Here is a 27,160-nt window from a genome sequence, read left to right as displayed (position 1 = left end):
TACATTGAAAAAAGAAAGATTTAAAATCAATAACTTTTACTCTGAAAAACTAAACTCACAGAAGGAAGGAAATCAATATTAAAGTAAAGATAAATGAAAGGATAGAAGAACAACAAAGAGAATCAATGGAACCAAAAATTTATTCTTGAAATGATTAGAAAATTGGAAAATGTTTAGCTAGACTGACCAAGAAAGAAATGAGAGAAGACTCAAAGTACTAAAGTAAGAAATTAAATTGGAGACAATATTACTGATCTTACAGAAATAAAAAGGATTATGAGAATACTACTGACAACTGTATGCCAACAATGTATCCTAGATGAAGTGCTCAAATTCCTAGAATCAAACTATCAAAACTTATTCAAGAAGAAATAAAAATCTGAATAGAACTATAACAAAAGAGTGGGACTGAATTAGTAATTTTAAAAAATCTCAGTAAAGAGAAGCTTAAGATCATATGGTTTCACTGGTAAATGCTACCAAAATGTTTATTTATTACTTTTTTTTTTTTTTTTTGCTACCAAATGTTTAAAGAAGAGTTAATACTAATCCTTCTGAAACCCTTCTGGGACTGATCCTTCTGAAATCCTCCTGGGACTGAATTAGTAATTTAAAAAAATCTCAATAAAGAGAAGCTTAAGATCATATGGTTTCACTGGTAATTGCTACCAAATGTTTATTACTTTTTTTTTTGCTACCAAATGTTTAAAGAAGAGTTAATACTAATCCTTCTGAAACTCTTCCAAAAAACAGAAGAGATCATTTCCTCACTCATTCTCTGAGAGAAGTATGACTCTGATACTCCAACCAAAGACATCATGAGAAAAGAATACTACAGACCAATATACTTTATAAATATGGATGCAAAAATCCACAACAAAATATTTGCTAATCCAATTCAGAAGCATTTTTAAAATATCATGCACTATGACCAACTCAGATGTGTCCCAGGAATGCAAGAACAAATCAAGATGAAAACCAGTGTAATATTACAGTATTAGTGTCCAAGGACTGCCATAATAAAGAACTACTAGGTGAAAGAAACAATTGAAATTTACTGTCTCCTAGTTCTGGACACTGAAGTCCAAAATCAGTGTCAGAATGGACATGGCTGAGGAAAGAATCTGTGAGCATGAAGGTATGCCAATAGAAACATTTAAAACTGAAATGCAAAAATAATGAAAAAGAAAATTAAAAATCAAAAAACAAAAATGTAGGACAAAATATCCAAGAACTCCGGGACAATTATAAAAGGTACAAAATACCTGTAATGAGATAACTAGAATGAGAAGAAAGAAGCAAACAGAAGAAAGGGTTTAGTATTAATATATTAACATACTTAGTATATTAATAATGGCTGCTAATTTTCCAAAATTAATGACAGATGCAAAGCTATAGATTGAAGAAGCTCAGAGAGCACTACGCAGAATAAATTTTAAAAATCTGCAGCTAGGGGTGCCTGAGTGGCTCAGTTGGTTAAGCAGCTGCCTTTGACTCAGGTCATAATTCCATGGTTCTGGGATCAAGCCCTGCATCAGGCTCCCGGCTCAGTAGAGAATCTGCTTGTCTCTCTCCCTCTGCCTGCCACTCTGCTTACTTGTGCTATTTCTCCATTAAATAAATAAATAAAAATCTTTAAAAAAAAAAAAATTTGCAGCTAGAACTATAATGAACTGAAAAAAAAATTCAAGACACAAAAATCTTGAAAGAAACCATAAGGGAAACACACAAATTAAAAAAAAATACCTATAAAGAAACACAAATATAAATCACATCAGAGTTCTCTTTAGGAGCCTGCAAGCAAGAAGAGACTGGAGTAAAATAAAGTGTTGAAAGAAAAAAAAACCTAACACACCTAGAATTCTGTACTAAGTGCAATTTTCCTCCAAAATGAAGGTGAAATAATTTCTCAGGAAAATGAAAATTGAGGAAATTTTACCAATAGACATGCTTTGGAAGAAATGTTAAAAATAGTATTTCAGAGAGAACAAAAAATAATCTAGGTCAAAAACTTGGTTATACACAAAGAGCATTAGAAAAGGAATGAGTGAAGGTAAAATAAAGTCTTATTGTTTTATATTTTTTTCTTCTATTTTTTTTCATCTTTTTTTTTTTTTTATAAACATATAATGTATTTTTATCCCCAGAGGTACAGGTCTGTGAATTGCCAGGTTTACACACTTCATAGCACTTACCATAGCACATACTCTTCCCAGTGTCCATGACCCCACCCCCCTTAAGACCCCTCCCCACAGCAACCCTCAGTTTGTTTTGTGAAATTGAGTCACTTATCGTTTGTCTCACTCCCAATCCGATCTTGTTTAATTTATTCTTTTCTCACCTCCTTAAACCCCCACATTGCATCTCCACTTCCTCATATCAGGGAGATCATATAATAGTTGTCTTTCTCCGATTGACTTATTTCACCAAACATGATACCCTCTAGTTCCATCCATGTTGTTGCAAATGGCAAGATTTCATTTCTTTTGATGGCTGCATAGTATTTCATTCTGTATATATACCACATCTTCTTTATCCATTCATCTGTTGATGGACACCTAGGTTATTTCTATAGTTTGGCTGTTGTAGACATTGCTGCTATAAACATTTGGGTGCATGTGCCCCTTCGGCACACTATGTTTGAATCCTTAGGGTAAATACCCAGTAGTGCTATTGCTGGGTCATAGGGTAGTTCTATTTTCAACATTTTGAGGAACCTCCATGTTGTTTTCCAGAGAGGTTGCACCACTTCGCATTCCCACCAACAGTGTAGGAGGGTTCCCCTTTCTCCACAACCTTGCCAGCATCTGTCATTTCCTGACTTGTTAATTTTAGCCATTCTGACTGGTGTGAGGTGATATCTCATTGTGGTTTTGATTTGTATTTCCCTGATGCCGAGTGATATGGAGCACTTTTTCATGTGTCCATTGGCCATCTAGATGTCGTCTTTGCAGAAATGTCTGTTCATGTCTTCTGCCCATTTCTTTATTGGATTATTTGTTCTTTGGGTGTTGAGTTTGCTAAGTTCTTTATAGATTTTGGACACTAGCCCTTTATCTGATATGTTGTTTGCAAATATCTTCTCCCATTCTGTCAGTTGTCTTTTGTTTTTGTTAACTGTTTCCTTTGCTGTACAAAAGCTTTTGATCTTGATGAAATCCCAATAGTTCATTTTTGCCCTTGCTTCCCTTGCCTTTGGCGATATTCCTAGGAAGATGTTGCTGCAGCTGAGGTCGAAAAGGTTGCTGCCTGTGTTTTCCTCAAGGATTTTGATGGAGTTCTTTCTCACATTGAGGTCCTTCAGCCATTTTGAGTCTATTTTTGTGTGCGGTGTAAGGAAATTGTTCAATTTCATTTTTCTGCATGTGGCCATCCAATTTTCCCAACACCATTTATTGAAGAGGCTGTCTTTTTTCCATTGGACATTCTTTCCTGCTTTGTCAAAGATTAGCTGACCATAGAGTTGAGGGTCTATTTCTGGGCTCTCTATTCTGTTCCATTGATCTGTGTGTCTGTTTTTGTACCAGTACCATGCTGTCTTGATGATGACAGCTTTGTAATAGAGCTTGAAGTCCGGAATTGTGATGCCACCAACTTTGGCTTTCTTTTTCAATATTCCTTTGGCTATTCAAGGTCTTTTCTGGTTCCATATAAATTTTAGGATTATTTGTTCCATTTCTTTGAAAAAGATGGATAGTATTTTGATAGGAATTGTATTAAATGTGTAGATGGCTTTAGGTAGCATAGACATTTTCACAATATTTATTCTTCCAATCCAGGAGCATGGAACATTTTTCTATTTCTTTGTGTCTTCCTCAATTTCTTTCATGACTACTTTATAGTTTTCTGAGTATAGATTCTGTGCCTCTTTGGTTAGGTTTATTCCTAGGTATCTTATGGTTTGGAGTGCAATTGTAAATGGGATTGACTCCTTAATTTCTCTTTCTTCTGTCTTGCTGTTGGTGTAGAGAAATGCAATTGATTTCTGTACATTGTTTTTATATCCTGACACTCTACTGAATTCCTGTACAAGTTCTAGCAGTTTTGGAGGGAGTCTTTTGGGTTTTCCACATTTAGTATCATATCATCTGCGAAGAGTGATAGTTTGACTTCTTCTTTGCCGATTTGGATGCCTTTAATTTCCTTTTGTTGTCTGATTGCTGAGGCTAGGACTTCTAGTACTATGTTGAATAGCAGTGGTGATAGTGGACATCCCTGCCGTGTTCCTGACCTTAGCGGAAGAGCTTTCAGTTTTTCTCCATTGAGAATGATATATGCGGTGGGATTTTCATAAATGGCTTTGATAATATTGAGGTATGTGCCCTATATCCCTACACTTTGAAGAGTTTTGATCAGGAAGGGATGCTGTAGTTTGTCAAATGCATTTTCAGCATCTATTGAGAGTATCATATGGTTCTTGTTCTTTCTTTTATTAATGTGTTGTATCACAGTGATTGATTTGCGGATGTTGAACCAACCTTGCAGCCCTGGAATAAATTCCACCTGGTCGTGGTGAATGATCCTTTTAATGTACTGTTGAATCCTATTGGCTAGTATTTTGGTGAGAATTTTCGCATCTGTGTTCATCAAGGATATTGGTCTGTAGTTCTGTTTTTTGATGGGATCCTTGTCTGGTTTTGGGATCAAGGTGATGCTGGCCTCATAAAATAGGTTTGGCAGATTTCCTCCCATTTCTATTTTTTGGAACAGTTTCAGGAGAATAGGAATTAGTTCTTCTTTAAATGTTTGGTAGAATTCCCCCGGGAGGCCGACTGGCCCCGGACTTTTGTTTGCTTGGAGATTTTTGATGATGGTTTCAATCTCCTTACTGGTTATGGGTCTGTTCAGGCTTTCTATTTCTTCCTGGCTCACTTGTGGTAGTTCATATGTCTCTAGGAATGCATCCATTTCTTCCAAATTGTCAAATTTGTTGGTGTAGAGTTGCTCATAGTATGTTCTTGTAATTGTTTGTATCTCTTTGGTGTTAGTTGTGATCGCTCCTCTTTCATTCATGATTTTATTTATTGGGGTCCTTTCTCTTTTCTTTTTGATAAGTCTGGCCAGGGGTTTATCAATCTTCTTATTTCTTTCAAAGAACCAGCTCCTAGTTTCGTTGATTTGTTCTATTTTTTTTGTTTGTTTCTATTTCATTGATTTCTGCTCTGATCTTTATGATTTCTCTTCTCCTGCTGGGTTTAGGCTTTCTTTCTTGCTCTTTCTCCAGCTCCTTTAGGTATAGGGTTAGGTTGTGTACCTGAGACCTTTCTTGTTTCTTGAGAAAGGCTTGAACCACTATATATATTCCTCTCAGGACTGCCTTTGTTGTGTCCCACAGATTTTGAACTATTGTGTTTTCTTTATCATTTGTTTCCATCAATTTTTTCAATTCTTCTTTAATTTCCTGGTTGACCCATTCATTCTTTAGAAGGATGCTGTTTAGTCTCCATGTATTTGGGTTCTTTCCAAATTTCCTCTTGTGATTGAGTTCTAGCTTCATAGCATTGTGGTCTGAAAATATGCAAGGGATGATCCCAATCTTTTGATACCAGTTGAGACCTGATTTATGATCGAGGATGTGATCTATTCTGTAGAATGTTCCATGTGCACTAGAGAAGAATGTGTATTCTGTTGCTTTGGGATGAAATGTTCTGAATATATCTGTGATGTCCATCTGGTCCAGTGTGTCATTTAAGGCCTTTATTTCCTTGTTTATCTTTTGCTTGGATGATCTGTCCATTTCAGTGAGGGGAGTGCTAAAGTCCCCTACTATTATTGTATTATTGTTGATGTATTTCTTTGATTTTGTTATTAATTGGTTTATATAGTTGGTTGCTCCCCCATTGGGGGCATAGATATTTAAAATTTTTAGCTCTTCTTGTTGGACAGATCCTTTGAGTATGATATAGTGTCCTTCCTCATCTCTTATTATAGTCTTTGGCTTAAAATCTAATTGATCTGATATAAGGATTGCCTCTCCTGCTTTCTTCTGATGTCCATTAACATGGTAAAATTTTTTTCCACCCCCTCCCTTTAAATCTGGAGGTGTCTTCAGGTTTAAAATGAGTTTCTTATAGGCAACATATAGATGGGTTTTGTTTTTTTATCCATTGTGATACCCTGTGTCTTTTGATTGGGGCATTTAGCCCATTAACATCCAGGGTAACTATTGAGAGATATGAATTTAGTGCCACTGTATTGCCTGTAAGGTGACTGTACCTGTATATTGTCTCTTTTCCTTTCTGATTTACTACTTTTAGGCTCTCTCTTTGCTTAGGGGACCCCTTTCAATATTTCCTGTAGAGCTGGTTTGGTGTTTGCAAATTCTTTCAGTTTTTCTTTGTCCTGGAAGCTTTTTATCTCTCTTTCTATTTTCAATGATAGCCTAGCTGGATATAGTATTCTTGACTGCATGTTTTTCTCATTTAGTGCTCTGAGTATATCATGCCAGCTCTTTCTGGCATGCCAGGTCTCTGTGGATGTCTGTTGCCAATCTAATATTTTTACCATTGCATGTTACAGACTTCTTTCCCCAGGCTGCTTTCAGGTTTTTCTCTTTGTCACTAAGATTTGTAAATTTTACTATTAGGTGACGGGGTGTGGACCTATTCTTGTTGATTTTGAGGGGGGTTCTCTGCGCCTCCTGGATTTCGATGCTTGTTCCCTTTGCCATATTAATTATTCTATATTATAATTCTTCTATATTAATAATTCTCTATAATAATTCTAAATATTATAGAATATATAGTAATATAATAATTAATTCTATAATAATGTAGAATATATTATAATAATTCTATATACCTATAATAATTCTCTCCAATATACCTTCTGCTCCCCTCTCTCTTTCTTCTTCTTCTGTAATCCCAATTATTCTAATGTTGTTTCATCTATTGTATCACTTTTCTCTTGAATTCTCCCCTCGTGGTCCAGTACCTGTTTGTACCTCTTTTGCTCAGCTTCTTGATTCTCTGTCATTTGGTCTTCTATTTCACTAATTCTTTCTTCTGCCTCATTTATCTTAGCAGTAAGAGCTTCCATTTTTTATTGCACCACATTAATAACTTTTATAAATTTCAACTTAATTAGATTTTAGGTTTTTTTATTTCTCCAGAAAGGGCTTTTATCTCTCCAGGGAGAGTTTCTCTAATATCTTCCATACCTTTTTCGAGCCCAGCTATAACCTTGAGAATCGTCATTCTGAACTCTATATCTGAGATATTACCAATGTCTGTATTGATTAGGTCCCTAAGCCTTTGGTACTGCCTCTTGTTCTTTTTTTTTTTTTTTGTGGTGAATTTTTCCACCTTGTCATTTTGCCCAGATAAAAGTATATGAAGGAGCAAATAAAATACTGAAAGGGTGGCAAAGTCCCCAGGAAAATATGCTTTAACCAAATCAGAAGAGACCCCAAATCATGGGAGGGAGAAAGGGGATAAAAGAAGTTCAAAGAAAAAAAATTTAAAAAAGAAAACAAAGAAAAAATATAAAAAAGAAAAAATTATATATATATATATTAGATAAACTAGTAAAAAAAAAACATTAAAAAAGAGAAGGGTAAAAGTTAAAAAAAAAATTTAGCAGAAGAAAAAAAAATTTTTTAAATTAAATTAACAACAAAATATCATGAGGAGAAAGCCATGAGTTCCATGCTTTGCTCTCTCCTCCACTGGAATTCTGCTGCTCTCCTTGGTAGTTAAACTTGTCTTGGCTGGATTTCTTGTTGATCTTCTGGGGGAGGGGCCTGTTGTAGTGATTCTCAAGTGTCTTTGCCTGAGGCGGAATCGCACCGCCCTTACCAGGGGCCGAATTAAGTAATCTACTCGGGTTTGCTTTCAGGAGCTTTTGTCCCCTGAACGCTTTCCGTTGAGTTCTGGAGGACGGGAATGAAAATGGCAGCCTCCCGGTCTCCAGCCTGGAGGAGCCAAGAGCTCGGGGCCCCACTCCTCAGCACGCCCTCAGAGAAAAGAGCTCAATCCCTCTGATCTTCCTGGCCTCTGGCTGCGCTCGGAGCTCACCCAGCCTGCAACCAGTTCAAGGTAACCCCGAGCTGAGAGCTCACTCCTCAGCTCTGTCTCTGTAGCCAGCTTCCCCGGCCTAATACCTACGAGCTCTGCAACATTCAGACACCCCCGATCCTTCTGTGACCCTGTGGGACCTAGGGCCACTCTGGCCCCACATGGGCATCACCCTGGTTTAGCCTCTGGAGCTATGTCCCTCAGTGGAGCAGACTTAAAATCCCGATTTTGTGCTCCATTGTTCTGCTGTTTGCTGGGAGCCAGCCCCTCTCCCCGTAGTCTATCTTCCCGTCACTTGGATTCATTTCTCCACCAGTCCTACCTTTCAGAAAGTGGTCAATTTTCTGTTTCGAGAATTGCTGTTCTTCTCTTCAATCTCCCGTTGGATTTGTAGGTGTTTGCAATGGTTTCATAAGCTGTCTAGCTGATCTCCTGTTACCTGATGCATTCTCAGCCTGCTACTTCTCCGCCATCTTGACTCCTCCCCCCTATTGTTTTATTTTTAATTGGTCTAACAGAAAACATTTTATTCAAAGTAGTAAAGCAACAACGTATTTGGTGATTACAGCTGATAGCCAAGTAAAATCAAGACAACATGAACTAAGAAATGGGAGGGAGGAATTGACAATGCTCTGTCATAAGGTATCTGCACTACCTATGAAGTGGTATAATGTTATTTGAAAGTAGAATTAAATTAGTTGTAAATGTATATTGTGAGCTCTAGGTCAACCACTAATGTTTAAAAGTGTAATTGATAAGAGAAAAAATAAAATAGAGCCCTAAAATGTTCAAAACCATAGAAGATGGGAAAAAAGTGAGAGACAAAAAGTGAACAAGAGTGATGAATAGAAAATATTTACAAATATGGTAGATGTTAATGTAGCTGTCACTTTAAGTGTGAATGGCTTGAATAGCGCAATTAAAAGGTGCCTGTCAGGGTAAATAAAAATACACCAAGATAAGCAGAAGATAATAAATAATAAAAGCAAAAGTTAATAAAATTAAAAACAAGAAGTTAATGGAGAAAATTAATGAAAGCAAAAACTAGTTCTTTGGAAAGATACATAAAATAAACCTATAGCCAGACTAAGAAAAAAGGAAAACACAAGTAAGAAATGAAAGAGTGATCAACACTACCAATCCTGTGGATATTAAAAAGATAGTAAAGGAATATAATGAATAACTCCATGCCCACAAAGTTGATAATTTAGATGAAATCAATCAATTCTCTGAAAGACAATATTTATCAAAACCCACATAAGGAGAAAGACATAATCCAAATAGACCTAAATCCTTTAAAGAAAATGAATGAATAATAAACAATCTTCAAAAACAGAAAGCAGTATACTCAAGTAGTTTTACTGGTGATTACCAAATATTTAAGGGAAAAAATTATACTAACTCTCTTCAGTCTCTTATACAAAAAAGAAGCAGAGGGATTACTACCCAGCTCATTCTATGAGGTCAGCATTATCCCCAATACCAAAATCAGTCAAAGAAATTACAAAAAAGGAATATTACAGACCAATATTTATGAACATAAATGTAAAATTCTGAACAAAATATAAACAAATAGAATCCAACAACATACAAAAATAATTAATTATATGCACAAAAATAATTAATTATATGCATGCCAATGATATTTATTCCAGGTATGGAAGAACTGTTCAACATTCACAAATCGACTAATCTGTCAGTCACATCAACAGACTAAAGAAGAAAAATCGTATGATTATATCAACAGATACAGAAAAAGCATTTGACAAAATCGAAAACTCTCAGCAGACTAGCAATAGAGTGGAACTTTCAACCTGATGAACAAGATTTACAAAAACCCTATAGCTAACATCACACTTAATGATGAGAAACTAGCTGCTTTCCCTCTAAGATGAGGAATAATACAAAATATCCCCTGTTACTTTTCCTATTCAACATGTTCTGGAAGTTCTAGCTAATGCAATAAGACAACAAAAGGAAATAAAAAGTATAGAATTTTGGAAGGAAGAAATAAAACTTTTTGTTCCCAGATCATGTTATTGCATATCTAGAAGATCCCAAATAATCAACAACAACAAAAACCCTGTTGGAACTAATAAATGATTACAGCAAGATTATAAAATATAAGTTAATATACAGAAGTTAATTGCTTTCCTAAACACCAACAATGAAGAATTGGAGTTTAGGGATACCTGGGAGGCTCAGTTGGTTAAGCGTCTGCCTTTGGCTCAGGTCATGATCCTAGGGCCCTGGGATTGAGCCCCACATCAAGGTTCCCTGCTTAACAGGGAGTCTGCTTCTCCCTCTCCCTCTGCTCCTCCCCCTGCTTATGCTCTCTCTCTCTTTACTTTCTCTCAAATAAATAAATTTTAAAAATCTTTTAAATATTATTAAAAAAAGAAGTTTAAAATTTAAAACATAATGCCATTTACATTATCACTTCCCAAAATGAAATAGTTATTAATCAAACAAAATATGTACAAGAGCTATATAAGGAAAACATAAAACTTCGATGAAAGAAATAAAAAATATATAAATAAATAGATATCCTATGTCAATTGGTAGGAAAATTCAATATTTTTAAGGTGTCAGTTCTTTCCAACTTGATACATAGATTTAATGTAATCCAAATTAAAATGCCAGCAGGTCATGTGGAATGAGCCCTGGTTATAATATGCAACTAATGTATCTTTGAACACTGTAGAAAAAACTTATGGTGTACTTACTATATGTTGACTAACTGAACATAATGATAAATAAATAAGTAAATAAATAAGTTAAATTTTCCCACAGGGGAAAAAATGCCAGCAAGTTGTCTTGTGAGTATGGATAAACTGATTATAAAGTTTAGGTGAAAATACACAAGACCAAGAATAGTCAACAAAGTATTGAAGAAGAACAACGTTGGATGCTGATACTACCCAACTTCAAGACTTAATTTAAAGCTGTAGTAATCAAAACAATGTAGTATTGGTAAACAAGTGGACAAAATAGATTAATGGAATAGCATAGAAAGCCCAGAAATAGAACAATGGAAATATATAGTCATTTATGAAGAGATGACTTCCCCATTGTATATTCTTGGCCCCTTTTCTGTAAATTAATTGACCATATATGTGGGGGCTTCTCTCTTCTGTTCTATTGATCTATGTGTCTATTGATCTATTGATCTGTAGATCTATTGATCTACAATAATGTACTGGTTTGCTTTCTATAGCTTTGTAATGTAATTTACAATCAAGGAGCATCATGCCTCCAGCTTTGTTTTTCTTTTATAAGATTGTTTTGGCTATTTGGGTGGTTCCACACAAATTTTAAGATTATTTGTTTTATTTCAGTAAAAAATACCATTAACATTTTGATAAGGGTTGTGTTGAATCTGTATATTGCTTTGGGTAATGTGGACATTTTAACTATAATTCCTCTACTCTTTGAGCATGGAATATCTTTTTATTTGTGTCTTCCTCAATGTCTTATGGTTTTTCAGTGTGCAGTTCTTTCACTCCTTGATTTAATTTATTCCTAGGTGTTTTCTTCTTTTTGATACTATTGCAAATGGAGTTGTTTTCTTAATTTATTCTGCTGGTAGTTCTTGATTAGTATATAGAAACACAATAGATTTTTGCATATTGATTTTGTATCCTGCAACTTTACTGAGTTTGTTGATTGGGTTCTAATAAAGTTTTATGGAGTCCTTAGGTTTTTCCTTATATCCTATCATGTCTACGAATAGAGACTGTTTTACTTCTTTCTGTCCAATTTGGATGCCTTTATTTTTATTTTCTTGCCTAATTGCTCTGGCTAGGATTTCCATTACTATGTTGAATGAAAATTGTGAGACTGGGCATCCTTGTCTTGTTCCTGATCTTAGAGGAAAAGCTTTTCACTGTTCAGTATGATGTTAGCTGTGGTCTTGTCATATGTGGTCTTTATTATGCTGAGATATATTCTCTCTACCTCCATCTGTTAGAGTTTTTTTTTTTAATTTTTTAAATTTATTTTCAGCATAACAGTATTCATTGTTTTTGTATCATACCCAGTGCTCCATGCAATCCATGCCCTCTATAATACCCACCACCTGGTACCCCGACATCCCACCCCCGGCCCCTTCAAAACCCTCAGACTGTTTTTCAGAGTCCATAGTCTCTCATGGTTCACCTCCCCTTCCAATTTTCCCCAACTCCCTTCTCCTCTCTATCTCTCCATGTCCTCCATGATATTTGTTATGCTCCACAAATAAGTGAAACCATATGATAATTGACTCTCTCTGCTTGACTTATTTCACTCAGCATAATCTCTTCCAGTCCCGTCCATGTTGCTACACAAGTTGGGTGTTCGTCCTTTCTGATGAAGGTATAATACTCCATAGTGTATCTGTTAGAGTTTTTAATCATGAATGGATATCAAATTTTGTCAAATGCTTTTCCTGTACCTATTAAGATCATCATGTGATTTTTTATTCTTTATTTTGTTAATGTGGTATATCACATTAATTGATTTACATATTTTAAATCATCCTTGCATCCCTGTATTAAATCCCAGTAGATCATGGTATAATGATCTTTCTAATGCACTTTTGAATTTAGTTTGCTAATATTTTGTTAAGGATTTGTGCATTTATATTCATTCCAGGATATAATTTTCTTTTCTTATAGAAAACCATGTCTGATTTTGGTATCAGGGTAATCCTGGCCTCATAAAAGGAAACGTTCCCTCCTCTGTTATGTTTTTGGAAGTGTTTTGAGAGGGATTGGTATAATTTTTTTTAAATGTTTAATAGAATTCAGCAGTGAAACTGTCTAGTCTTAGACTTCTTTGTTGGAAAGTTTTTGACTGCTGAGTGTGTCTTCTTACTAGTAATTGTTCTGTTCAGATTTTATATTTTATATTTTTAATGATTCAATCTTGTTAGGGTTTGTATGCTTCAGGAATTTGTTCATTTCATATAGGTTTTCCAATTTGTTAGTATATATTTTTCATAGTATTTTCTTATTATTTGGATTTCTCTGGTATCAATTGTATTGTCTTTTTAAAAATTTCTAGTTTTATTTATTTGAATCCTCTTTTTTTCTTGGTAATAGTAGTTAAAGTTTTGTCTGTATTTTTTAAAAAACAGCTTTTAGTTTTATTGGTCTTTTCTATATTTTTAAAATTTTTATTTTATTTATTTCTACTATGATTTTTATTTCCTTATTTCTACTAACTTTAGGTTTAGGTTTTTGTTTGTTTGTTTTTCTAGTTCCTTGCAGTGTAAATTTAGGATGTTTTTCTGTGATCTTTCCTTTTTTTTTTTTAATGTAGCTATTTATTGCTATGAAGTTCCCTTAGAACTGATTTTGCTGAATCTAAGTTTTGTATGTTGTCTTTACATTTTCATTTGTTTCAAGATACTTTTTTAGGTCTCTTCTGATTTCTTCCTGGATGCTTTGGTTGTTCAGTAACATATAGTTTAATCTGCATACATTTATGAATATTCCAGTTTTCTTTTTGTAAACCAGTTTTTTATCCCATATCATTGTGGTTTGAAAAGATGCTTGATATTATTCAGTCTTCTTAAATCTATTAACACTTGTTTTGTGATGTAACATATGATCTTCCTGGAGAACATTTCATGTGTACTTCAGAAGAATATGTATTCTTCTGCTGTTTTATGGAATATTCTTTAAATGTCTGTTAAGTCCCTCTGGTCTTAACATGCATTTTCTGTCTGGATGATATATCTCTTGTTGAAGTGGGATAATGAAGTCCTTTACTTTTATTGTATAATGCTGTCTATTTCTCCTTTTAAGTGATTAATATTTGCTTTTTATATCTAGGTCCTCCCGTGTTGAGTGCATAAATATTTGCAAATGTTTTATCCTCTTGTTGGATTATTCCCTTTGTCATGATATAATAACCTGCATTTTCTCTTATTTCAGTCTTTTGCTAAGAGTCTATTTTGTCAGATGTAAGTATCACTATCCCTGCTTTCTTTTGGTTTCCATTTGCTTGGACTTTTTTCCATTTTTGTTTTAGGTTTTTGGTTTTTTTTTCCTATTCCTTCACTTTTAGTCTATGTGTGTCCTTAAAGATAAAGTGAGTCTCTTGTAGGCAGCAAATAGTGGGTCTTGCTTGTTTTTATTTAAATCCATTCATGTCTTTTTATTGGATATTTTAGTTCATTTACTTTTGAAATAATTATTGATAGCTGTAGATTTATTGTTGACATTTTGTTCATTGTTTCCTAACTATTTTAATTCCTTTGGTCTTTTGTTCCTCTCTGATGTCTTTTGTTGTGATCTGATGTTTTTTATAGTGATATGTGTTGATTCCTTTCTCTTTGTCTTTTGTGTGTTACTATAGGCTTTTGCTTTCTTACCATAAGGCTTATATAAAATATCTTTTAACAATCTAGTTTAAGCTGATAACAACTTAATTTCTAATGCTCTACATTTTTACACTTTCCCTCCCTGCATTTTATGTACTTAAAGTCATAATTTACATTGTTTTACTTTGTATATTCATTAACAAATTATTGTAGTTTTATGGTTTTTTTAATATGTAATTTTGTCTTTTGCTCTTCATGGTAGAGTTATAAGTGGTTTATCTATGACCATTACAACATTAGAATATTCTGAATTAAGATATGTATTTACTTTACCAATGAGATTTATACCTATGTATATTTTCCTATTACTAATTAGGGTCCTCTTGGTTTTGCTTGAAAAACTCCCTTTAACATTTCTTGAAAGGCCAGTTTAGTGGTGATGAACTCCTTCAGCTTTATCTTGCATTGAAACCTCTTTATCTTTCCTTCAATTCTGAAGATCACCTTAGCTAGGCAATGTATTCTTGGTTGTCATTTTTCTTTTTTTCAGCCCTTTCAATATATCATGTCACTATCTTGTGGTCTGCAAAGTTTCAGCTGAAAAATCAATTGATAGTCTTATGAGGTTTCTTTTTTATGTAACAAATTGTTTTTCTGTAACAACTTTTAAGATTCTTTTCCTGGCTCAGTGGGTTAAAGCCTCTGCCTTTGGCTCAGGTCATGATCCCAGAGTCCTGGGATCGAGCCCCACGTTGGGCTCTCTGCTCCGCAGGAAGCCTGCTTCCTCCCCTCTCTCTCTCTGCCTGCCTCTCTGCCTACTTGTGATTCCTCTCTCTCCGTCAAATAAATAAAATCTTTAAAAAAAAAATAAGATTCTCTTCTTGTCTTTAGGCACCTTAATTATAATGTGTGTTGGTGTGGGCCTTCTTGGATTTATATTTTTTGAATTCTCTATACATTCTAGATCTGGGTGTTTCTTTCCCTATTTTGAAGAAGTTTTCAGCTATTATTTCTTTGAATAAGTTTTCTGCCCCTTTCTCTCAACCTTGTCTTTCTGGAACTTCTATAAAGTAAATATTGATCTATTTAATGGTAACCCATAAATTCCTTAATCTGACTTCACTCTTTCATTATTTTTTTTTCTTTTTTCTCTAATTGGATGAATTTCACTGCCCTGTCTTCAAATTTGGTGATCATATCTTTCATTTGATCTGGTTTACTATTGAACCCCTCTACTAAAATTTTTGTCACATTTTTCAGTTCTGTGACTTCTGTTTGGTACTTTCTTATATTTTCTATCTCTGTTGAAATTTTCACTTGTTCATACATTGTCTCCTGACCTTGATGAGCATTCTTATGACTGTTGTTTTGAACTCTTTATCAGGTAATCTATTTATCTCTGTTTGATTAACCTATGTTCCTAGACTTTTTTTTTTTCCTAGTCTTTTTTTTTTTTTTTAAGGATTTTTATTTATTTGTTTATTCAACAGACAGAGATCACAAGTAGGCAGAGAGGGAGGCAGAGGGCGGGGGAAGCAGACTCCCTGCCGCACAGAGAGCCTGACATGGGCTCCATCCCAGGACCCTGAGATTATGACCTGAGCTGAAGGCAGAGGCCTAACCCACTGAGCCACCCATGCGCCCCTTTTTTCCTAGTCTTTATGGAGTGATCTCATGTAGAAGATTAACCTTATTGATTAGCTCAGTTTGAGCTTTTGTTTGTCTCTCAATCCTTTGTAATTGTCCAACCCACCTTCTTTTTTTTCTTGTGGCTCTTAGTGGGGTTTGTGTTGACCTGTCAGTGTTCCAAAAGGGAGGATTGCAGCCAAGACCTAGACCCTCAGACAGCAGCCAAGAAAGCATGTAGTTAGAGACCTTCCATGGGAAAAGTAGGAGATGGGATTTTTGCCTGCTCCCTCTGCACTGGAACCAGGTATATAGTCACAGACAAGCACTCCTATACCTATTAACTGCTTCTTTGTTTGCTATAGTCCTATGGGACTCATGAGTACAAGCCCCTTTGGCTATCAGAGGCAGGCATTGCAGGGGCCCAGCTCTTGGGTGGCAGCCACAAAAGACAGTCATGTGTTCAAGCTCCTTCCAGAGAGATACTGGTGACAGAGTGAGCTAGAGGGAGAGGGTAGAGAAGGTTTCTGCAGACTTAACTCTTCTCTGGGAAGGAACACAGTCCGCTTCTAGATGGATGCTTAATTAGAAACCTAATCCTCAGGCAGCAGCTTTTAATGTATGTAAATACAACAAAGAAAGAAGCCAGTGCTAATAGTCTATATACTGTATGGTTCCTACTACATGGTACTTTGGGAAAGGTATAACTGTAGATATAGGAAAAGGATCAGTAATTGCCAGGGTTTTAAGAGGAAATTGGGGATGGAGGGAAAGATGACTAGGCAGAGCAAAGAGGATTTTTAGGACAATGAAACTATTTTACATGCTATTGTACTGGCAGATACATGACATTATGCGTTTCTCAAAACTCTTAAAACTGTATAACACAAATGGCAATCTAATATAAACTATAGACTTTACTTAATAGTAGTGTATTAGTATTGGTTCATCGATTATAAGAAATGTACCACACTAAAGCAATATTTTAATAATAAGGGAAATGCTGGTGGGGGAGAAAATGTTTATGAGAACTCTCTGTATTTTCTTTCTTTCTTTCTTTCTTTTTTTTTTTTTAGACTTTATTTGACAGAGAGAGATCACAAGTAGGCAGAGAGGCAGGTGGAGAGAGAGAGAGAGAGAGAGGGAAACATGTTCGCCGCCAAGCAGAGAGCCCGATGTGGGGCTCGATCCCAGGACCCTGGGATCATGACCGAAGCTGAAGGTAGAGACTTTAACCCACTGAGCCACCCAGGTGCCCCTCTCTGTATTTTCTGCTCTATTTTTATGTAAATCTAATACTACTTAAAACAGAAAAACCTGGGGCACCTGGGTGGCTCAGTGGGTTAAGCCTCTGCCTTAGAGGTCATTGTCTCAGGGTCCTGGGATGGAGCTCGCATCCAGCTCTCCGCTCAGCGGGGAGCCTGCTTCCCTCTCCCTCTCTGCCTGCTGCTCTGTCTGCTTGTGCGCTCTCTCTCTCTCTCTGTGTCAAATAAATAAATAAAATCTTTTTTTTAAATAAATAAAATCTTAAAAAAACAAAAAAACCCACAAAAAACAAAACAGAAAAGCCCAACTTTATCAATTTTAAAAAGTTGAAACCAATAAGTAATTTCTTATTGAGGATTCCTTTGTAGATTGGAAATAAGGGGGAAAGAAACAAGAGGAAAAATGTGGGGTCTTATAAGACAAAAGAACCCTAGCAGAGGATTCAGAACTCTCCCAACTTCCCTATCACTGACAAGAAAAACTACGAAACAAACTACTTATTAAAGACTGTACTTCTATGCACTGACAGGAGGGGGCACCCTTTGACTAGGAACCTTCCATGACACAAGGCAAAAAACAGCCTAAAACTATATAAAGCTATTTTATGAGGGAAACTGAAAACAGGAACCACTTTATGAACTGATGAGCCCCCTCCTTTTTGACCCTCCACAAAAGCTCTATGAAGTAGAATCAAATAATAACACAACACTCCAAATAGGGAAAGTTGATTCTGAACACTCAAAACTATTAGGTTTATTTATTTATCTATTTATTTCTTAAAATATATACTGGTCTCTGCCTCTGGTTCCTGGGCAAGGGTTCCTAAACCCTTGTAACTTCGTCAGTGATAAGAATAGTAGTAGCATCTCCTCTTTTTTTTTTTTTTTTTAAGATTTTATTTATTTATTTGACAGAGATCACAAGTAGGCTAAGAGTCAGGCAGAGAGAGGAGGAAGCAAGCTCCCTGCTGAGCAGAGAGCCCGATGTGGGGCTTGATCCTGGGACCCTGGGATCAAGACCTGAGCTGAAGGCCCAGGCTTTAACCCACTGAGCCACCCAGGTGCCCCTAAAACTATTAGCTTTTTTTAAACAAAGAGAACTCCTCATTGACTCCTGGGGGCGGGGGAGGTGTAATGAAATAACTTAAAGAAGTGAGAGAATTAGTCTGACATCAGACTTACCTAAAACAACATGAATAATGATGCAGCCTTTAAAACAAAAACAAAACAAAACAAAAAACAAAACAAAAAAAAACAGTAAGGAAAGAAAATGTGAACCAAGGATTTTATTTGTATTTAAGCTATTTTTTAGACATCAGGGCTTTAGGAAAACAGTTTAAACGTTGTAAGATTTAGGAATATTTGTACCCATGGAACTTTTTTGAGGAATCTCCTAAGGGTAATCATTCTAACAAAAAATGGGGAAACTTGCAAAAGGACTGAAGTTTTGACCAATTAACTAAATGTATTGTGAATAATGGGAGCCAGATTTCTCACTGCTGGTGAGATGAGTAAAGATTAATGAAGAGGAAAACTAAAAATGAACTCTTTGATGTTGACTTGGAATTGGAGGTATCACTAATAAAAAAAATCTTACGTAGATAGATACACATGTATGTGTACACTTTTATACGTGCACACACATGCATATAGACACAGACATGGGCATACATATACATATACATATACATATGCCTTAGAAGCAAGAGCATCTCAATAGCAATTAGCACATCTAGTACATCCAGGACTCAGATCTTTGTTTCTTAATACAATCCTCCACTAAATGAACCATTTATTTGAGAAATGACTACTTTCTGGTCTAAGGCTGAGAATGAATGAGATGGGCCCTGAATATCTTGTTCCAGAAAGTAAGAAAGTACTGGAAGAATGATGGGGACATGTCAAAATGGCATGGAACACAACTTGAATGGCTCCCACTGGCCAAATCTAGGATAGTTTGAACATCTAAATAAATGATAGTAATGGATTATAAGACATTGAGGAAAATCACAAACCATGAGCTCATATTCATTTAAATAAATAAGTAAATATATGAATGAATAAATAATGAAAGATTAGCTCTTTTTCTCAGTAGAATTCCATTTAATAAATGTAGAAAGATTGATAGAATTAAAACTTTTTTTGTCTATGATTCAGGAAAGAATCAGTTTTATAGATAAAACAAGTGGGCTGAAAGTATGATGAGTTATAGAACATTTACATAGTCTCCCAATATCTCACCACAAATACATATTAATTACAATGGGAAATCTCCTCTAACATTCATGTGGGGAAACCCTAATTAATGATTAAAGTTAATACCAGGAGTAACAGGACAAATTGTTAAGATGTGTCTCCTGATAAAAAGTAGTGAGGAAAATAAACATCACTTACTTGGTATTCCTGCCAATAAAGTATATAACTTGAATATAATCACAAGGAAACATCCTGAACCCCTAACTGAGGGGCATTCAATAACTGGTCTGTGGTCTTCAAAATGTAGGATTATCAATGACTAGTAAGTAGTGGGAGTGACCCTGTTTAAAGGAGACTAAAGAGATATGTAACTCATGACTGCAAGTTATGACATGGAATTTTCTGGGATAACATGAGACAATGGGCAAAATTTGAATGAGGACTTTGATTAGCTGATGCTATTTTGTTAATGTTAATTTACTAAATCGGATCATTGTATTGCAAATCTGATCATTATACTGCCCTTGTTTTTAAGAAATTCACAGTGAAGTATTTAGGGACAAAATAGTATTATGTCACACACCTTATTTTCAAATGACTCAGAAAAAAACATGTATATATATTGAAAGACATGTAGTTAAGCAACTGTGGTAAAATGCTAACATTTGGAGAATCTGGATGAAGATAATACAGAATTTTTTTTTTTTACTATTCTTGTTACTTTTCTATAAATCTGAAATTGTATCAAAATTAGAAGTTCTTAAGTTTCATTATTCACAAATGATACGACAGGATATGTGGAAAATATAAAACACTTTGTAGATAAAACTGAAAATTTAGAACTGTGTTTCCTAAGGATATCTATTGAATACAGTGTTAATTTTTTAAAATACCAGCTACAAACAAATAGAAATGAAATTTTAATTTTTATGCTATTTATAGGAGCATAAAAGATATAGTATGCCTAGGTATAAAGTGAACAAAAGTTGTATGAGACCTCTACACTGAAAATGACAAAATATAACATGCATAAAGAGCTAAATAAATGGCAGAATATACCATAGTAAAAATATCACTTCTCTCCAAATTGATCTAAAGATTCAAAGCAGTTTCAATAAAATTCTAAGCAAGCTTTTGGGGTTTTGTTTGTTTATTTCCATGGAACATGACAAGTTAATTCTAATGTTAATTCTAAAATTATATGGAAATACTGAGGTGCCTGGGTGGCTTAGTAGGTTGAGCATCTGCCTTAGGCAGTCATGATCTCAGGGTCCTGGGATCAAGCCCTGCGTCGCGTCAGGCTCCCTGTTCAGTCAGGAGTCTGCTTCTCCCTGTCCGTCTCCTTCTGTGCTCGCTCTCTCTCTTTCTCACTCTCTCAAATAAAATCTTTAATTAAAAAAATGTACATGGAAATACAAAAGGCCAAGAATATCCAAGGAAATCTTGAAGAACAAGAGGAGGACTTAAATTAACAGATACAGAGATCTGTTATAAGATGATAATTTAGTGTGATGTAAATGCAAACATAGAAAACAGATTAAAGAAAGAGAATAGAGAATCCATAAACAAAGCCAAATACATTTGCTCACCTAATTTATGACCAAAAAAATGACACTACAGATGCAGTGAGGAAAGGATAGTCTTTTTAAAGAATATCCTGGGTCAATTTGTAAAATTTATCAAGACAAAATAAATCTTTATCCCTATCTCCACCTAACAGAAATAATTTTTTTTAAAATCTTTGTAAAGATTTTATTCTGTTTCTAGATATTCCAGATTTAGGTTATTTTAAGATAATAATATATAGCTAGCTAAAACTTCTACAAGAAGTTTATGAGATACAGATAGATAACCTGAAAATTTTTAACTTAATTTGAACTATGAGGAACATTGGTACTTGTGAAATTGATACTGACCTTGTGTATCAATTACTTTTTGCTATAAGTACTTGTTGATCCTTCCAGAGATTATATTGTGCCATCGTGTTTAAAAATGCTGATGTAATTGTAAGACAAGGTAATTTTTCTTCAGAGCCCAGTCTTAAGTCCAGAAATTTTGACCCCATATGTAGTGTTCTTTTTTAATAATGGTATTTCTTATGAGCCTTGAGAGATATGTTATCTGGAAAAAGAGGGCAAAGAAATGTCAACAAAGAAACTAAAAGAAGCACAGGTAAAGAATGATTCAAAGCAGAATAAGAACAGTGAAATTTGAAACCTAAAGAAGTGATTTCTCTTAAATGAAGAGATGGCTCTTTGAAACAATGTTTTTCCTATCTTGTTAGAATGAATTCCTTTATCCTGAATAATCTGTTGTTTAAATTTCCCGAGATTCTGGTTTTGAAACCTCTCTTTTTTTGGAAAGAAGGAAAGGAAGAGAAGGGAGGGAGGGAGGGAAAGAGAGAGCGAGAGAGAGAAAGCAAGCAAGCAAACTTCATTTTGGGGTTGCATTTTAGAAGTAAAGAGAGCTCCTGGGTGGCTTAGGTGGTTAAGTGTCTGCCTTGGGCTCTGGTCATGATCTTGTTACCTGAGATCAAGTCCTGCATGAGGCTCCCTGCTCAGTAGGGAGTCTGCTCCCTCTCCTTCTGTACCTCCCCCTGTTCATGCTCTCTCTTTTGTGCACTCTCTTGTTCTCATACCCTCATTCTCAAATAAATAAATAAAATTTAAAAAAGAAGAAAGAAGAAGAAGAAGAAGAAGAAGGAGAAGGAGAAGTAGTAGTAGTAGTAAAGAGAAGAAAGTAGAAAGTTGGCTTGAGCTGTTTTTACTGTGCAAGCTGTCCACAAATTTGGAAAACATAGTTTAATTTTTTAAACTATATATTACATTTCAAGTAAAAATATTCATCAAGTTTTTGAATGAAATACTTGAAATTTAAAGCAATAGGTCTAATTCCTAATCTGGGAAAAAAAGTATAACAGGAAAAATGTTTATTGAACATTTTTTAAGATTAACAATTGAACCCTTTGTCTTAAATTTAGAGGTCTTTCACCTGAAAAGGTATGAGGATGATGAAGTAGAATATGTTGGGCATATTGTTTGACAAAGTAACCAATAACTCTTTAAAAATAAATTTACTTCCTGTTTATTGACTTTGTCGACAGATTGTATAAAAGGACATAGTTTTCAACACTTGGTACTTTTCTATTTCACCTAAATAACAGCATGTAAAATCGCATAAGGTTGCATTGGTGTATATTTGGTACCTCTCTTATTTGATGTTGTTTTTTTTTCCTGTTTTTTTTCTGTTTATCTTGCTGAATTACTATAAAAAGAGGATATCAACTATGGCAGTTTTAAAAATTAATAAGTCCAGTTCCATTATGTAGCTTTGGTAGTTATTATTTGAATATCAGTGTCTGTTGCTTTAGCCCCCCTCATCAGTTCTGTGACCCACTTAGTACACTGTAATATATTACTCCCTACTTAAATTAGTTATAGCAGATTCTGTTCTCTGTAACTGAACTCCTTTTAGAACAAAACCACTTTAGGTCAATTGGGTTCAAATAATTCTCATGGCATACTTCAATTACTTAAGTTTTTGTGTGGTTTATGTAAAACATCTGAGGGGCTCACAATGTATTTGGCATGTGGGATAAAGATATATAATCACAAGCTATTTCTCTTCTCAGAGTAACTCCCACATCAACAATTCTACCCCAGTGGGAACTGCAAGCCCTGACTCTTCCAGTTTTCTACTGTCCATCATGGAAGTCTTCAGTTTTTTCCTTAACTAACTTATATTCTATTTATTCATAATGAATCCTTCCCTGGACCTCTCCTCTGAATTCCTCTGGACAGACCCCCAAACTTCAGGTAATCCCAACTCAGTAAAACTGAGTTAGTTCTTCCCTTCTTCTAGTGCTTTTCTGCTCTGGCTGCACATTAGAATCTTTGAAAGTCTATTGAACTCCCATCTCACACCAGTTGGGAGTACCTGAGACATAGTAAGTTTTAAAAGCTCTCCAGGTGGGGCACCAGGTGGCTCAGTGGGTTCAGCTCAGGACATGGTCTCAGAGTCCTGGGATTGAGCCCCACATTGGGCTCTCTGCTTAGCGGAGAGCCTGCCTCTCTGCCTCCTTGTGATCTCTCTGTCAAATAAATAAATAAAATCCTTAAAAAAAAAAAAAAAGCTCTCCAGGTGATTCTTATAGCACCTAGAGTAGAGAATCACAGCTTAATTTATGTCTGTGCCCAAATAGCTAAATGTGGCAGAAGAAATCCAGTCATCTTGACTCTCTCACTTTAATCTCATGACCAGTGAGCACTCATAGACCAATTCTGCAAGATGACTTTCACTTCTCTTTCTGTACCTTCTTTCCTTCCTTAATCTCAGCTGATGACCTTTATATTTTGCTGAGAAAATAATAGTTAACATTTGTTACATGTTTATGTGCTAAATATTAATGCTCTACATGCTCTCAAGTATTAGCTCATTTAGTCCTGCGAACTTGCTGGAGTTGATGCTGCAAAATATGTCCATTTTAAAGATGAGAGAACTGAGGAACAAAGTAACACAGCTGGCATTGGAAGTAGTTTTCCTTTGAACCTTGTTAGGCTGGCTCTAGAATTCAGCCCTCACCCACCTCTTCATCATATGCTGAAACAACTACTTCTCTAAAAACAACCTTTGTTTCTATCACCTTTACTTACAAGTCTACAGCTGCACCATGTCTTCTGTCTTCCTTTTATTTAAATTCAATTAGCCAACATATAGTACATCATTAGTTTCAGATTCAGTGTTCAAGAATCCATCAGTTGCACTGAGTATAACACCCAGTGCTCATCTCATCTCATCATGTGCCCTCCTTAATGCTCATCACTCAATTACCCCATCCTCTCACCCATCTCCCCTCCAGCCAACCTCAGTTTGCTTCCTATAGTTAAAAGTCTCTCATGGTTTTGCTCCCTCTCTGATGACTTCACATTCAGTTTTCCCTCACTTCCTCTATGATCCTCTGTACTGTTTCTTATATCCCACATATGAGTGAAACCATACACTAATTGTTTTTCTCTGATTGACTTCTTTCACTTAGCTTAATACCCTCCAGTTCCACCCACTTTGATGTAAATGGTAAGTATTCATCCTTTCAGATGGTTAAATAATATTCCATTGTATATATAAACCACAGCTTCTTTATCCATGCATCTGTTGAAGGACATCTCAGCCTGTCTCACAGTTTGGCTACTGTGGACATTGCTGCTATAAACACTGGGGTGTGGGTGCCCCTTTGGATCACTACATTTGTATCTTTGGGGTAAATACTCAGTAGTGCAATTGCTGGGTTGTAGGGTAGCTCTATTTTTAATTTCTTGATAACCCTCCATACTGTTTTCCAGTGTGGCTGTACCAGCTTGCATTCCCACCAACAATGTAAGAGGGTTCCCCTTTCTTCACATCCTAGCTAACATTTTTGTTTCCTGTATTGTTAATTTTAGCCATTCTGACTAGTGTGAGATGGCATCTCATTGTAGTTTTGATTTGTATTTCCTTGATGCCAAGTGATGTGGAGCATTTTTTCATGTGTCTGTTGGCCATTTGTACGTCTTTTCTGGAGAAATGTCTGTTCATGTCTTCTGCCCATTTCCTGACTGAATTATTTGGTTTTTCTTTTCTTTCCCTTTTTAAAAAATTCATTAATTTCCTGGTTGACTCATTCCTTCTTTCAGTAGGATGCTCTTTAACCTCCAAGTGTTTGAGTTCCTTCGAACTTTCTTCTTGTGGTTGAGCTCAAGTTTCAAAGCATTGTTGTCTGAAAATATGCAGAGAATAATCTCAATCTTTTGGTGCCATTTGAGACCTGATTTGTGATCCAGTATGTGATATATTCTGGAGAATGTTTCATGTACACTTGAGAAGATTGGGATGGAATGCTCTGTGTATATCTGTAAAGTCCTTCTGGTCCAGTGGGTCATTCAAAATCCTTGTTTCTTTGTTGGTCTTCTGCTTAGATGAACTCTCCATTGCTGTGAGTAGGGTGTTGAAGTCTGCTACTATTATTGTATTATTATCAGTGTTTTCCTTAATTTTGTTACTAATTGGTTTATATAATTGACTGCTTCCAAGTTAGGAGCATAAATATTTATAATTGTTAGACCTTCCTGTTGAATAGAACCTTTAAGTATGATATAGTGTCTCTCTTCATCCCTTAGTGTAGTCTTTGGTTTAAAATCTAGTTTTTCTGATATGAGGATTGCTACCCCAGCTTTCTTTTGATGTACAGTAGCATAATAAATGACTTTCCACTCCCTCACTTTCAATCTGGAGGTGTCTTTAGGTCTAAAATGAGTCTCTTGTAGACAGTATATGGATGGGTTTGTGATTTTTTATCCAATCTGATACCCTGTGTCTTCTGATTGGGACATTTAGCCCTTTTACATTCATAGTAACTATTGAAAGATAAGAATTTAGTGCCATTAATTGTATTATCTGTAAATTTCTTGTTTCTGTAGATTATCTCTATTTCTTTCTGGTCTATGTTACTTGTGGGGTCTCTCTTTGCTTTCAGAATTCCCTTTAATATTTCTTACAGGGCTAGTTTAGCGGTCGCAAATTCTTTTAGTTTCTGTTTGTCCTGGAAGATTTTTATTTCTCCTTTCATCCTGAACGACAGCCTTACTGGATAAAGTATTCTTGACTACGTATGTTTCTCATTTAGTATTCTGAATGTATTATGTCAGCCCTTTCTGGCCTGCCAGGTTTCTATGGATAGGTCCACTGCCAGTCTAATGTCCCTGCCCTTGTAAGTGAAGAACCTTTTGTCTCAAGCTGCTTTCAGGATTTTCTCTTTATCTCTGAAATTTGCAAACTTCACTTTTTTTTTTTTTAAATGTCAGGGTGTTGATCCATTTTTATTGATTTTGAAGGGGTTCTCTCTATCTCTTGGACTTGAATGCCTGTTTCCTTCCCCAGATTAGGGAAGTTCTTAGCTACGATTTGCTCAAATATACTTTCTATCCCTCAATCTCTTTTTTCTTCTTCTGGAACCGCAGTAATTCTAATATTGTTTTTTGCATTATGGTATTGCTGATTTCTCAAAGCCTCCCCTCATGATTTATTAGTTTTTTTTCTCTCTTTTCCTCAGGTTCCTTCCTTTCCATCATCTTGCCTTCTATATCACTGACTCTTTTGCCTCACTTACCCTAGCTGTTAGAGCATATATTTTAGACTGCATCTCAGTTAAATCATTTTTAATTTTGGATGATTAGATTGTATTTGTGCACTAAAAGATACTCTAGTGTCTTTTATGCTTTTTACAAGCCCACCTAGTAACTTTATAATTGATACCCTGAATTATAGCTCTGACATTTTACTTATATCTTTATCAATTAGATCTGTGTCAGGGAGTATTACCTCTGGTTCTTTATTTTGTTGTAAAATTCCTCCTTCTAATAATTTTTCCCAGAGAAGAATGATAAATGAGAGAATGAAATAAAAAAATACCAATTGTGACCCAAAGAAAATACTCACTAGACAAATTTGAAGAAGTCAGAAATGAAAGAATAAAAGATAAAGAAAAAAAAAGGAGAACAAAAGGACAATACAATTTCCCACATGGACAAAACAGGGTGATACACTTGGTTATTTGGTCCTGGGTATATTTTGGTCTGTTTGTTAGAAGACACTAAATCCCATATGTGTATACACACACACACACACACACACACACACAAAATTGAATACAGTGAAAGGAAGCAAAAAATGAAGAATATGTCTATAAGATGTAAATTTAAAAATGAAGGGCGCCTGGG

Source organism: Neovison vison, chromosome 1, assembly GCF_020171115.1.
Source record: "Neovison vison isolate M4711 chromosome 1, ASM_NN_V1, whole genome shotgun sequence".
NCBI lineage: Eukaryota > Metazoa > Chordata > Mammalia > Carnivora > Mustelidae > Neogale > Neogale vison.
Note: the sequence above shows the minus strand (reverse complement) of the source record.